Source organism: Orcinus orca, chromosome 2 (assembly GCF_937001465.1).
Source record: "Orcinus orca chromosome 2, mOrcOrc1.1, whole genome shotgun sequence".
Classification (NCBI taxonomy): domain Eukaryota; kingdom Metazoa; phylum Chordata; class Mammalia; order Artiodactyla; family Delphinidae; genus Orcinus; species Orcinus orca.
In genome coordinates, this window is record NC_064560.1 from 2,252,561 (window position 1) to 2,265,259 (window position 12,699).

The window sequence follows — 12,699 nt, forward strand, 5'->3', positions numbered from 1 at the left end:
AGGAGTGACTTTTCCTTTCTTTTTGTGGACATTGTCAAGCATAGACGTGAGGTCTGCAAACAGCTGCAGCATCTTCCTGCCCCCAGCCTGAGGATGAAGCTTGCAAAAAGAGCCTGCAGGGAAACAGACTTTAAAGTCCCCAGACCGAGCAAATCCTAAAACCCTCTGCGTGACTCCTAATGGAGCCTCGCTCTTTAAGCTAACAGGAAGAGGGTTGTCTATTGCTCTTAGCTGAAAGCAGCCTGACCAATACCATCCACCTGTTAACTGAGGGAAAGAGGGGCCTTGAGGAGTGGGAGAGGGGCAGAGCCAGGATGGCTAGCATCACGGCGGGGGGGATGGGGCAAGAACCCAGCAGCGGCAGCAACGGAAGGTGGGCACGATGCCTATGGTCCACCACCCAGCCCAGCCACCACGCCCCGAACACCCAGCCGCGGGCCCTGGCAACGTGGGCAGGTTCCTGGCTGGCTCTGTAGCTGCTGTCTTAATCTCTTAGGAAAGATCTATTACACTGTCTGGAAGAAAGCACTATTCTTAAGACCGGTGATTAACCCCAGATTTTGATCTTCAGCACAGATTTCCGGCTGGTTCTCTTTGAGCCCTCTTGAGGGATGTGCCTCTGGGGTTTAGCTGCAATTTCCAGGGCCGGGTCCTGGAAATAAGACAGTCCTGTAACATGACTGCAAGCCTTCTGGGTGTGCCAGCCCAGATCTTGTACACAGACCGTGTCTGAGCATGGTAGGCGAGACCCTGTGATTTCTATCAGGTCGGGTGATACCTCTGAATGGTTCCAATGCCCTTTCTGTCCTGGCTGAGCAAGGCTATTGGCTTTAATTTTCTGGAGTTGGGTTTCGTGAAGCCTCTTCTGACATTATCTTCTCCAAGGCAGATCAGGTTAGAGTCAGAGGCACATCTTCGATTCACACCCATACCAGGAAAAGGCCCTGTAGGCCTCTGACTGCGTGGCTAGTCTTTTATTTCCTGGGTTGTTCCAGTTCAAGGCGAAGGGGAGAATTACTTATTTTTTATCCTGTCACATGAAATAGAACCCTGGTTCAGAGTTCGGCAAGATTTGATAAGGAGGATAAAAGGGCTGTTTTTAATAAACAGGGGTGGAATGGGAAAAAAAAAATCTCCTCTCTGCAGTGGCTACGTGATAGGACAAAAGCACGAAGACTCCAGCTCCCTCAAAAGGAATATCATCTCTGCGATTGATATGAGGCTGTTTGCTGTCTCGCCAGGAATAGAACTGGAGGCAAAGGGCTTAAATTAAGGCGTAGGGCTCTGGGTGAGAGTGCGATTGTAAGGGGTTCAAGAAACTTTCCAAAAAGCACAGATGGTGCTGCGTGCTAGTAGGTCCACCGCCATTGGAGCGTGGGGAGTGGCCCAGCCCGGGCTCACTGCGAAGGGGCCAGACTAGCTCTCGTCCGGCTGGTGGAGGTGGGACCTGGCGCTAGACCCATGAGGCAGAAGGTAGGGATGGTATTTTCAAGGTCACTTAGGTGGTTTTGTGCTGGCAGAAAAATGAAACTAATAATTCGTGTGTAATACCCTTGAAATGCGAATAGACTGTCTCCCTGGGGTTTTCTGTCTTTCTTTCTTCACTGGCTAATTTCTATGCCTCTGTCATGAGTTTAGCCCCTGCGGGTCCCCCCTGGCAGCTCTGTTCTGGTGTCTCTGCTTGGGTCCTAGCACAAAGGCACCATTCCTGAGCCCAGCCCCTGGTATGTCTAGAAGTCAGAGGTTGTGGAGATCAGCTTTGAGGGGCTCCCTGAGGGGCTCAGCTGATGACAGGGGGCAGAGTATGATCTAAACAACTCTGGGGATCCTGGCGTTACTGAGAAAGGAAACCCAGGGCAAAGCGAATTTCCTTCCAGTCAGGACAGTGGGGGTCAGCCCTCAAGGGCTTTACAGTCTATTGGGAAAGGCACCATATAACTATAACTTGGACATCTTCAGACCTCACCTGTCAGTGACTACAAACAATAACTGTTTCCTTTGTTATCTCAAATACAAAGATGCCGGCCTATAGCTTTCTGCCGAGGGTCCGGCACAGGGCCCGAGGAGCTGAAAGATTTGTTGCAACAAACAAGTGAAATGCTTGTGATGATGCGTGGAGGGGCCATCCTAGTATCCAGACTGCTGACATTGACAACGTCCAGAGTGGTTCTCGTGCAGATAATTAACTGAGAGAACGATGGGTGAAGTTTCCATGTACAATAACTAAGAACAACAGTCACTGTTTACTAACCACTTACCATGTTCGAGGGATTATCCTAAATTTTATTTTTCTCACTGGAATTTCCGGGTCACATAGTATGAGCATTTTTTTTAAGTTGAGATATAGTTGATTTACAGTATTGTATTAGTTTTGGGTGTACAGCAAAGTGATTCAGTTATATACATATTTTTTCAGATTATTTTCCATTATAGGTTATTCAAAGCTATTGAATATAGTTCCCTATTCTATATAGTGAATCCTTGTTGCTTATCTACTTTATGTACAGTAGTTCATATCTTTAATCCCATACTCCTAATTTATCCCCCCTCCTTTCCCTCTGGTAACCGTTAAGTTTGCTTTCTATGTTTATGAGTCTGTTTATGTTTTGTATATAGATTCATTTGTATTATTTTTTAGATTCTACATATAAGTGATTTCATATAATGTTTGTCTTTCTCTGTCTGACTTACTTCCCTTAGTATGATAGTCTTTAGATCCATCCATGTTGCTGCCAATGGCATTATTTCATTCCTTTTTATGGCTGAGTAGTATTCCATTGTGTGTGTGTATACATATATGTACACATCTTCTTTATCCATTCCTCTGTTAATGGACACTTACGTTGCTTCCATGCCTTGGCTACTGTAAATAGTGCAGCTATGAACATTGGGTGCATGTATCTTTTCAAATTACAGTTTTTGTCTTTTCTGGATATATACCCAGGAATGGGATTGCAGGATCATATGGTGGCTCTATGTTTAGTTTTTTAAGGAACCTCCATCCTGTTCTACAAGTGGCTGCAGCCGCTTACATTCCCATCAATAGTGCAAGAGGGTTCCCTTTCCTCCACACCCTCTCCAGCATGTTATTTGTAGACATATTGATGATAACCATTCTGACCAGTGTGATGTGATAACTTGTGGGGATTTTTTAAAGCTTTTTAAAAATTATTTTATTTTATTTATTTTTGGCTGTGTTGGGTCTTCATTGCTGTGTGCAGGCTTTCTCTAGTTGCAGCGAGCGGGGGCTGCTCTTCGTTGCGGTGCACAGGCTTCTCATTGCAGTGGCGTCTCTTGTTGTGAAGCACGGGCTCTAGGCGGGCAGGCTTCAGTAGTTGTGGCTCACGGGCTCAGTAGTTGTGGCTCACGGGCTGTGGTGCACAGGCTTAGGTGCTCCGCGGCACGTGGGATCTTCCCGGACCGGGGCTCAAACCTGTGTCCCCTGCGTTGGCAGGCAGATTCTTAAGCACTGCACCACCAGGGAAGCCCTAACTTGTGGTTTTGACTTGCATTTTTCTAATAATTAGCAATGCTGAGCATCTTTGAGTGTGCCTGTTGGCCATCTGTATGTTTTCTTTGTGGAGATGTCTATTTAGGTCTTCTACCCATTTTTTGATTGGGTTATTTGTTTTTTTGATATTGACTTGTATGAGCTGTTTATATATTTTGGATATTAACTTGTCAGTCGCATGGTGTAAATTCTTTATAAAAGTCCTCAGGACAGGAGGACTATTACCCCCAGTTTATCGATAAGGAAACTGAGGAACAGAGAGGTTAAATAACTGGCCCAAAGTAACACAGCTTTGAACCCAAGCAGGCTAGCTCTGCAACCCTCAGAGGATGGAGAAGCAGGTAAATGGACTAGAAAATGGACCACAGCCAACAGGAGGCCGAAAGGAGGAAGTGACAGGTGAAGTAGTGAGTGGGCAGAAATCAGCTACACAAAGAATGAAGATTTACTACCAATTTGCATAGCCAAAAAAAGTTGGCAGTTCCAAAAGAGACAGCAGCATCAAGGAAGTAACTACATGGCCTCTTTCAGCAGGTCCTCTGAAGGAGATGAGAAACTTCTGCTAAGTTAGTTCTGTCCCACCTATATTTTCAATTTTTATCAGTACCTTCATTTATATACTCCTGTTGGTACCCAAACTACTGCTAATTTTCAAGATATTAAAGAAGGGTTTATTACTTGTAAAATTACACAAAATTGGGAGTGGAGGGTGAAATATGGTCAAAGATTCTTCTCTGTGTTTAGGGGGAAAATTCAACTAACACCCATCTAGGTAGTTTAGGTGGTTGAGACATGGCTAGTGTTATAAATAATATCAAAGAATATTTCAGTCCCCAGGAATTTTCTGAAACCACATTTTTTTGGCCAACCCACCCTGTTGTGTGTGTGTGTTTTCAAAAGCTGAAAGAAGAATCTGGAACCCATTTTAAAGTTTTATTAAAACTCATGCTTGTGACAGTCTGATTTCTTTCAGATTTTGTCCATCTTTCAAATTTAAAATATAATTCTATAATATTCATGGCCAAGTATATTTCTACTTAGAAGCAAGAGAACAGAGAAATTGTCTTCTAGAATTTCTTTTTCATTATAATTTTGGCTATCTCTGGTCCACCCTGTTTCTCTTTTTAAAAATCTTGTCTAAATACTGTATGATTTCACTCATATGTGGAATATGAAAAACAAACAAAACAAAATAAGTGGACAAACCAAACAAAAACAAACATGTAGATACAGAGAACAGAGGGGAAGGGGTAAGAGGAAGAGTAAAATAGGTAAAGGGGATCAGCTGTACGGTGACGGATGGAAACTAAATTTCTGGTGGTGAGCACGCTGTAAGGTATGTTGAAATTGAAATAGAATATTGGGTTCATGAACCTTAGATAATGTTATAAACCAGTGTTACCGCCATAAAATAACAAAGTCTAACATTTTTTTTTAAAGTTAACAACCCTCCCAAAATCTTATCTCTATCCCCCTGGTCCAAGTTTTTATTCTTCTCATCTGCCCAAATCAGAACGACTTAAGCAATGAAAAAACATAGTAGCAATAATACGTGTTCTTTATTTACACGGCAACCTTCTTTTGCAGATTCTAAACTTTAGGGAGTGAGGACCTTGCCTTCCGAATAGTTGTGGGCTGGGTCTCGGTTTCTCAGTTAAAGGCGTCTAATATGGATGGAAATACTTGGCAGATCTCTCAAGGTTATAGTTTTATAAGGGCCACCTGTTACTTCTCCTCATTTCATAATCCTGTCTCATTTAGGCCCTTCTCCCCACAGGCTTTCCAGACGAGTTGATGGTCAGAGATGAGAAAATACAGCTTCTCATCTGAATTCATTGCCTTGAGCACTTACATCTCCCACTCTAACCCAGGGAAAGTGGTATTTTTATTTCAGCAAAGGTTTGCTTCGTAACATTTGATCTTGGAACGTTCGCGATGGAAGCCGGGTTAGGAAATCCCATGTCACTCCACCTCCTGTTCGTGAAACCTCAGGGCAAGGTCTGGCCACAACCCAGGCCTCCTTCCTCTGCTCTGTGTCACTGATCTCATTTCTTATTACTCCTTGACAGATTCCAGCCAAGAGAACTTCCTGCACACATCTCCATGAATAGACCAGGCAATCAAAGCACTTAGGGGGCACCTACTGTGTGCCAGAGGGAGTCCTGTGTTTTACTCTCCACTTGGCCAATTCCTTGATTAAAAGTCTGGCTCAGAATTTCTTTCCAGAAAATGTTCTCTGCTTAATGACCCCCTTTTCCAGTGTCTCTAAAAATATGTCATCTGGTGAGAGCACAACTCCAGCCCTCTGTAAGATAGCGTTGCCCCAGCTTTTAACCATTACCCACAGGAAGGGATAAATTGGACGACACAGCAACCTTGTACACACACACACACACACACACACACACACACACACACACACACACACACACACACACACACACACACACACACACACACACACACACACACACACACACACACACACACACACACACACCATTCAGAATTATAGTTAACAAAAGTTTTATGAAAACAACACTAACTCTTACTAGGCAGGATGCATGTGTTTAATTCTAATTCTGTTTCATTAAAAAAAAATGCTCATCTCTACCCATAAAACTGATTCCGTGACCAGCAGCTTGAAAACCCCCGAGGCACTCTGGGTATTTAGGAAGCATAGAAGTTAATTAGAGATTCTAAAGGATGAACCTATAATTCAAACAGGAAGTGACTTAAGGGAGAGTGTTCACAAGTATTGTCAGAAAAAGTGAAGCTTGCTCCAAATAAGGGACTTGCTAACAGATGCCACATTTGACTAAATCCTCTGAATTTCTAAGAATTAATTCATTCCTTAAAGCAAACTTTTTTTTTTTTTTTGAGCATTCAGTGCAGCCTAGACTTCGGCTTACAAAAATGGATAAGGATCCTGTTGTCCAGGACCTCTTGGTTGCAGAAGGGTGATCCAGGAATCATGGCCAATGTTCTGCTACAACCGAGATGCACCTGGGGTGCTGTGGGGACCCCCCCCAATTCAGGAAGGAGTGGGTGGGCTTCCTAGACCTGGTGGCTCTCTGGAGGACGCTGGAAGAGGAGTGACACCGTCTCCTTAGACCAAGAGAGTCCTAGGGGTTTGTGCTCAGAGGGCAGGAGCCCTCTCGAGTCTGCAGGCATTGTGAGTGGTCTCTGTCGCGCCAGCGAAGGACACAGGTGGGAAATGGTCAGAGATGAGCCTCCAGAGGAGGGAAGCAAAGGCGCTTGAATTTTCTCCCGAAACATAAAGGAAATCCACTGAGAGGTTTTAAGAAGGGCACAGGATAACGAGGTTTCTGGCTTTGAAAGATCCCTAAAGGAGCAGCGTGGGTGATGCTGGCCAGAGGCAGGCTGGGGCAGCGGGTCTATCTGGGGGGCCGGTGTCGAAAACCAGAGGAGAAACTGTACGAAGGGCCTTGGCTGGGGCAACGGCGGTGGGAATGGGTAAGCGGGGAGGCCTCTGTGAGGCATCAAGGACACCGTAGCGGGTGGCTTGAAGCAGGTCCTGTCTCGGATGTGCGTCTGGGCCATCCGCTCAGATCGAGGGTGCAGGCGGGGAGACAAAGTCTGGGGAAAGGGTTCAATGATGGACACACCGACTTTGGAGTGCCCAAGCTGATCCAATAGCCACTTGGATTTGGAGATTGGGGAGCGGTCTAGCCTGGTGTTAGATGAAGCCACACAGCAAAGCTGGGACCAGCAGAGGATTGGGAATGAGGCTCTGGGAAGGCCCCAAATTCAGGGTTATTGCTGACTTGCTGAGGATCAGCTGGGTCTGGTGAGCCTGGGATCCGTGCAAATCGCCCTTGTCTTTGCTTCCACCTGCCTTTCCTAGCTTCGATGCTGCCAGAGTTCTCCCAGGGAGCTAGGAGGAGGGAAGCGTCTTTACTGTGTTTATTCAACAGTCCCTCGTTCAGGAGGCTTCTGGAGATGGCATAGCTCCAACAAAGGCAGGACGAAGGCAAGGGTGACTCTGTACTTAGGCATTAACAAACTGTAATGGGCTGGTTCTGAAATATCTGCTGGGTCAGGGTTCCAAATTGCTGATACATTCTCCAATATCCATTTCACACACTGCAGTGTTGTCCTGATCGTATTTCCCAGGACCCTGAGCTAAGAGGGCCGTTTTGTTACTGGATTTTCAGTCCTTCCAGCTTTGAATCTCAGCCTTTCAGTGTGCGTCAGTCCACACACAGGCCAGCCTACGGGGAGGGTACAGGGATAAGTAGGGAGGAGGGAAGGCTGACGCTCAAATTCTGTGCCAGGACCTTCGGGGCAGTGGCGCTCCCTGTTTGTTATGGGTTGAGCTGCGTCCCCAGGCCCTGCCGCACCCCCCCCCGACCCCCCAAGTTCATCTGTTGAAGCACTAACTCCTAGTACCTCAGAATGTGCCTGTATTTGGAGAGAGGGTCTGTAAAGAGGTAACTGAGTTAAAATGAGGGCTTATGGGTAGGCTGTCATCCAGTGTGACTGGTGTCTTTAAAAGAGAACATTAGACACAGACACATAGGAGAGCCCAGGCCAAGACAGAGAAGGCAGCCACCCGCGAGGCAAGGAGAGAGAGGCCTTGGAAGAAACCAACCCTCCTGACGGACGCCTCCATCTTGGACTTCCAGCCTCCAGATCCGTGAGAAAAGAAGCTTCTGTGGTCTAGGCCGCAGCGTCTGGTAGTTTGTGATGGCGGCCCTAGGAAGCTGACGCGCTCGCCTTTCTCTCCTCCCATGGGGGCTGCCATGCCTAAGCTTGCTGCCTCCTAGCAGGAAAGTAAGTCTTAACACTCAGAGGAAAAGAAGCAGGGATTGGAGGGAGATTAAATGGGAACACCTGCTAGTGAAACAGACAAGGAGCACGGGTGGATTTCGCAAGTTTAGACTTAGCCACTGCTTTGCAGATTACCAAGCCCTTCACGCACCTCAGCGGTTTAGTCTGCACAGCTGCCTGGCCTCACCTGGCGGATGTAAAGAATGAGAAAGTGGGGAGGAGCTAGCACTCTGTGTCGTGACTAGGCTCAGGTGGGCGGGCGATTCTGATCCGCCGAAGTGTGAAGTGTGAGAACCACGGAGAGAGGGGTTGGTCCCCAGTCAAGACGGCCAGGTCGGAGGGTGACGTGACTTTTTCACAGTTGTGAGCCGCGGGGCCAGGACGGTCTCCCTGACAACTGGCCCGGAGCGCCTGCGGCTACAACCTTCGCACACGTCGGACGCTTTTATCCCTGCATCTGCTGGACACTCAGGGCGCCTGCTCGGGGTCTCTAAGGTCAGCGGCGCCCCTCGGGCAACACGCGGGACTGGAGCGCGGGCAGCGCGGGTAGCGCGGCGAGCCCCGGGGCCCCGGAGCCGCCGGGTGCGCGCGCGTGCGCGTCCCCGGGCCGGCGCGTGCGCGTGCCGAGGGGGTGGGTCGCGCCGGCCCCTCCAGCCTGGCTCGCGGTCCGAGCCACTCAGAACGCCCGGCGGCCGACACCCGGGGGCCCTACAACTACTACCCGGCGCCCGCCCGCTGCGCCGGGACTCGCGCGCCCGCACTCGGGGACGGAGGCGCCCGCTCGGCCCTGAGCCGCCTCGCAACTTGTCTGCTCGGGCAGCTGCGGCGCCGGGGCGCCGGACAGACTCTCCCGGTTCCCTCGCCGACAGCCAGCTCGCGCAGGGACCAGCGTGCGCCCCCCGCCACCGTCGTCGCCGCGGGGAGCTGTGCGCCGGCTGCGGGCCGGCAGGTGGGCGAGCCCGCGGGCTAGGTGAGTGCGGGGAGGCGGGGCGCGCGCGTGGACGCGCTCGGCGGGGGACGCGGCCCATCGCGCCTGGGTGTCCTCTCGGCTCCCCCTGGTCCCCCTCCACACTTGCACCCAGGACCTGGCGCAGGGCAGAGGCGGGGGCGGGTAGGCTCACCTGCTGGAAGTGTGTTTACCCGGGCGAAAGAGCGAGTCATGGGCCAGCCACACCCCCCGGCTGGGGGGCAACGCGCCGGCCGACCTTGGGCTCCACCCGGGCTGCGACTGTCTCTGAAGCTCGCCCCAAGCGTCTTCCAAGTCCTAGGACCCGGGGGTTGTGACAGGCCTCCGCCCTCCCCTCCGTCCCTTTAATTCGGGCGGAGGAGGGCTACTGGGAACGAGGACCCAAACTTTGTTTTCACACAGTGAAACTGACTTTCCGGGGCTTTTAAACTGACTTTCCGTGCGCACGCGATTGATGGCGGGTTCCTGGGGACGCCTCCCGGGGGCAGGGCTGGACCGGCCGGCCCGCGAGTGGGGTGGTGACTCCGGGCGCGCAGTGGCCCCGGGGTTCAGGGACAGCTCTGGTCCTCTTGGCCCGAGGTCGGGCCCAGCCCGGGCTTGGCGGCCCGGGACGGTCCCGGCGCAATGGCCCCTGCTCCCGAGGGCTGGCCGCGGGGTTCCCCGCGCTCGGCCGGGCTCCATGTTCCCGACCCACTCCGGCCTGGGGAGCTCCGGCCGGGAGGCCCGGCAGAGGGCGCCCGCTCCTGGTCGTCGCGCGGACCGGCGGAGGGGAGGGGACTCGAGCGAGGCTCCAGGTGAGGAGCGGTGAATCCTCCCGGGAGGGGGACCCGGTCCTCACTCTGTGCAGGGAGTCAGGGAGTGGCCGTGGCGCTGTCGAGAGTCGGGGCTGCCCAGCTGCTGTGGGGCGGGGAGCGGCGATTGTGCCCCGGAGGCCTGGGGAAAGCTCGGAAAGAAGGTGAGGAGCGTCCCTTGGCGCGGTGGCCGAGGGCGGGCATCGGCCTCGCCGGGCTCCGGCTGGCAGACACTAGGACGCGCCGCGGCGCGCCCTCCTCCGGGGGCCGGAGGAGGGGTCAGTTAGGCTCGGGCTCCGGGCGGTCCTGCCGGGGTCGGCGAGCTGGGAGGGGCGACCGATCCCCGGGCCGCCGCGATGGGGCGCTCCCGTGGGCCCGCGGGGTCCCGGCGCAGCAACAAAGGCGCGGCGCGGCCGCCGCTCCCACCCACTTCCGTCCCCGGCGCGCGCCGTCCGGAGGTACCGGCTGTCTCAGGATTTCCCTCCGCGGAGTTTCGGGAAGTTAGCGGGGCGGCCGGTTAGGCGGGCAGGAGGGGCGGGGGAGGGGCGGCCCGGGGAGCGACACGCGTGTGCGTAGAACCGCGACACTGCCGGCCTGCCCTCCCCACCGCCCGGGCCCCAGGGCCCCCGCGGGCGCACGGTCCCAGCGCCGCGCGCCCTGCCGGACCGCCGGGCCACGCCCCTCCCCGCGGGCTCCCGGAAGGGAGGGGCTTAGTCCTGGGGTGACAGCGGCGGCCCCGGGCGCCCAGAGGGGACCTCCAGAAGGCGGTGGTTGCATTCCTGTGAGTTAGCGGCCCGGCGACTCCAGTCCAGGCCGCAGTCTGGGTCAGGTGCGGGGTTAAGCGCTCCTGGCCTCGGCAGTACAGCTCCTGTGCAGCCTTGACAGTTTGTTGCCATTGGAATTTCCGCAGAAGGGGAGAGGACCGCGGCAAGAAAGGAGAGAGCTCCTGTCCTCCCCGCTCCCCCTCCCCCGAGGTTATGCAAACCCCAGACTTAGGCACGAGTCTATCATTGGAATGGCAGGGGCACCATCTCCCCTGCGCGACAGACATTTCGCGGGAGCTGGACCCAGAGGAGGTGCTGCCCGAGAGAAACCTGGGGCGCTCTGGTCTGGTGTGAAACCTGATCCCTCGGTAATCCGTGGATAGAATTCACGTTTTCTTATCTTATCTGACGCCACTCCCTTCTGAAGTAGGGAAAGGCCTTCTGTTGAGAGAATCTTGTGTCCACTTGGGAAAGCGCTTCACCGTTCGCTTTGAAACCTCCCAGCCTCCTCCAGAGCGGTGATTTCTATTTCACAGGTGGGGAGACAGGCTTAAAGAGGTTTCTGGGCCCAAGAGTCTCTCCTGCCCCAAAGGGTAAGGTTTGCTCATCCCAGTTTTATGCCAAAGGACGTTCCTGTAAAGTTGTTACGCGTTTTGCTGATTGAAGAGTCAGGGTGCAGGTTTGATCATGTTCGTTATTAGGGTTAGATTGACCTTCCACCTGTGGCTGACTTTTCTGTGGCTCAAGGCCTCAGCTAAACCAACTCTTAGTTTATTTCTTTTTAGTTATTTATTTATTTTGCCCGTGCTGCCCAGCTTGTGGCATCTCGGTTCCCCAACCAGGGATTGAACCTGGGCCACGGCAGTGAAAGCCCAGAATGCTAGCCACTAGGCCACCAGGGAAGTCCCCCAACTCTTAGTTTAAAGCTTAAGGTATAGTGAAGACAAGTAAACCGCTTAGAATTATCTGACCGCCCCAGAGAGAGTCAGAAACAGCTGTCCTTTGCTTTGTGTGGTGTCTCATTAGGCAGGTGGGCCTGGGGTCAGGAGGTCTGTGTAGCTAGGAGCTCTGTGGGCCTTCCCTGCAGAAAGGAGCCGCAGTGCCTACCCTGTCTAAGCTCTGTGACTTTGCCACCACGCTGAATGTGTATTTCAAATGCCTTGGAAATGCAGCCAGCCTTCATTAACTGTCTGATGGGTTATGACTCTAAAATTCCTTTTAGACATCTGAGATCATCTCCACATCTTTAGGCATTATTGAGCTCAAGTTTATAATATGGGGCGGTGGTGTTGTCTTGAATGTACTGAAAGTGTATTGCCTTAAAGAAAGATGTTGTTTGGAACCCTGGAATGACAGTTCTGACTCAGAATGTCCTAGTGCAGGGCCAGTTGTGGAGACAGTGAGGCATGATGACTAAGGGCAGGCTTCGAATGCCGCCTCCACCGTTTATAGGTCTGTAGCGTTGGGCAAGTTGCTCAGCTTCTCTGAGCTTCACTTTGCTCTTTTAGGGCAGGAATAGTCACAGCACCACCTGGTTTCAAGCTGCAAGGCTTAAATTTGGTCATTCATACAAGGTACTTAGTAGCACAGAGCCTAGGAGGTCGTAGCCGCCCAACGAGTGTTAACTAATAATGATGATGTCCAAGAACAGACTCTTTCTTTCTTCCCTTCCCTCGTCTAGAGAGGCAAAATAGTTGATAGTTGAACTTCATCTTCTTGGTTCATACAGCAAGGTGTGAGGCGCTTAGCGATTCTTCTTCTTGTCAGCAAGTGCTGTGTGTCCGTGTGTGGTGGGAGGCGGGGTGGTAGTGATGGAAAACTTTGTCTCGTTGCCCAGGGAATTTACAAGGGGCTCCGGAACCATCGGGCTTT

General features: G+C 51.9%; 1 protein-coding gene and 1 long non-coding RNA gene across 2 annotated transcripts in view; both read left to right on the top strand.

The window, feature by feature from the left end:
* LOC117196116 (uncharacterized) overlaps positions 1-7,506 on the top strand; it is a 57,162-nt gene extending 49,656 nt beyond the window's left edge. Inside the window, exon 4 of the long non-coding RNA XR_004476167.2 lies at positions 7,380-7,506. This is a non-coding gene — a long non-coding RNA (uncharacterized LOC117196116). The remainder of the gene's footprint in view (positions 1-7,379) is intronic.
* Positions 7,507-8,553: 1,047 nt separating this feature from the next.
* Positions 8,554-12,699, top strand: part of SVIL (supervillin) — a 234,683-nt gene continuing 230,537 nt past the window's right edge. Inside the window, exon 1 of the mRNA XM_049706465.1 lies at positions 8,554-8,800. The gene's annotated coding sequence lies outside the window, so the exon portion shown is untranslated. The remainder of the gene's footprint in view (positions 8,801-12,699) is intronic.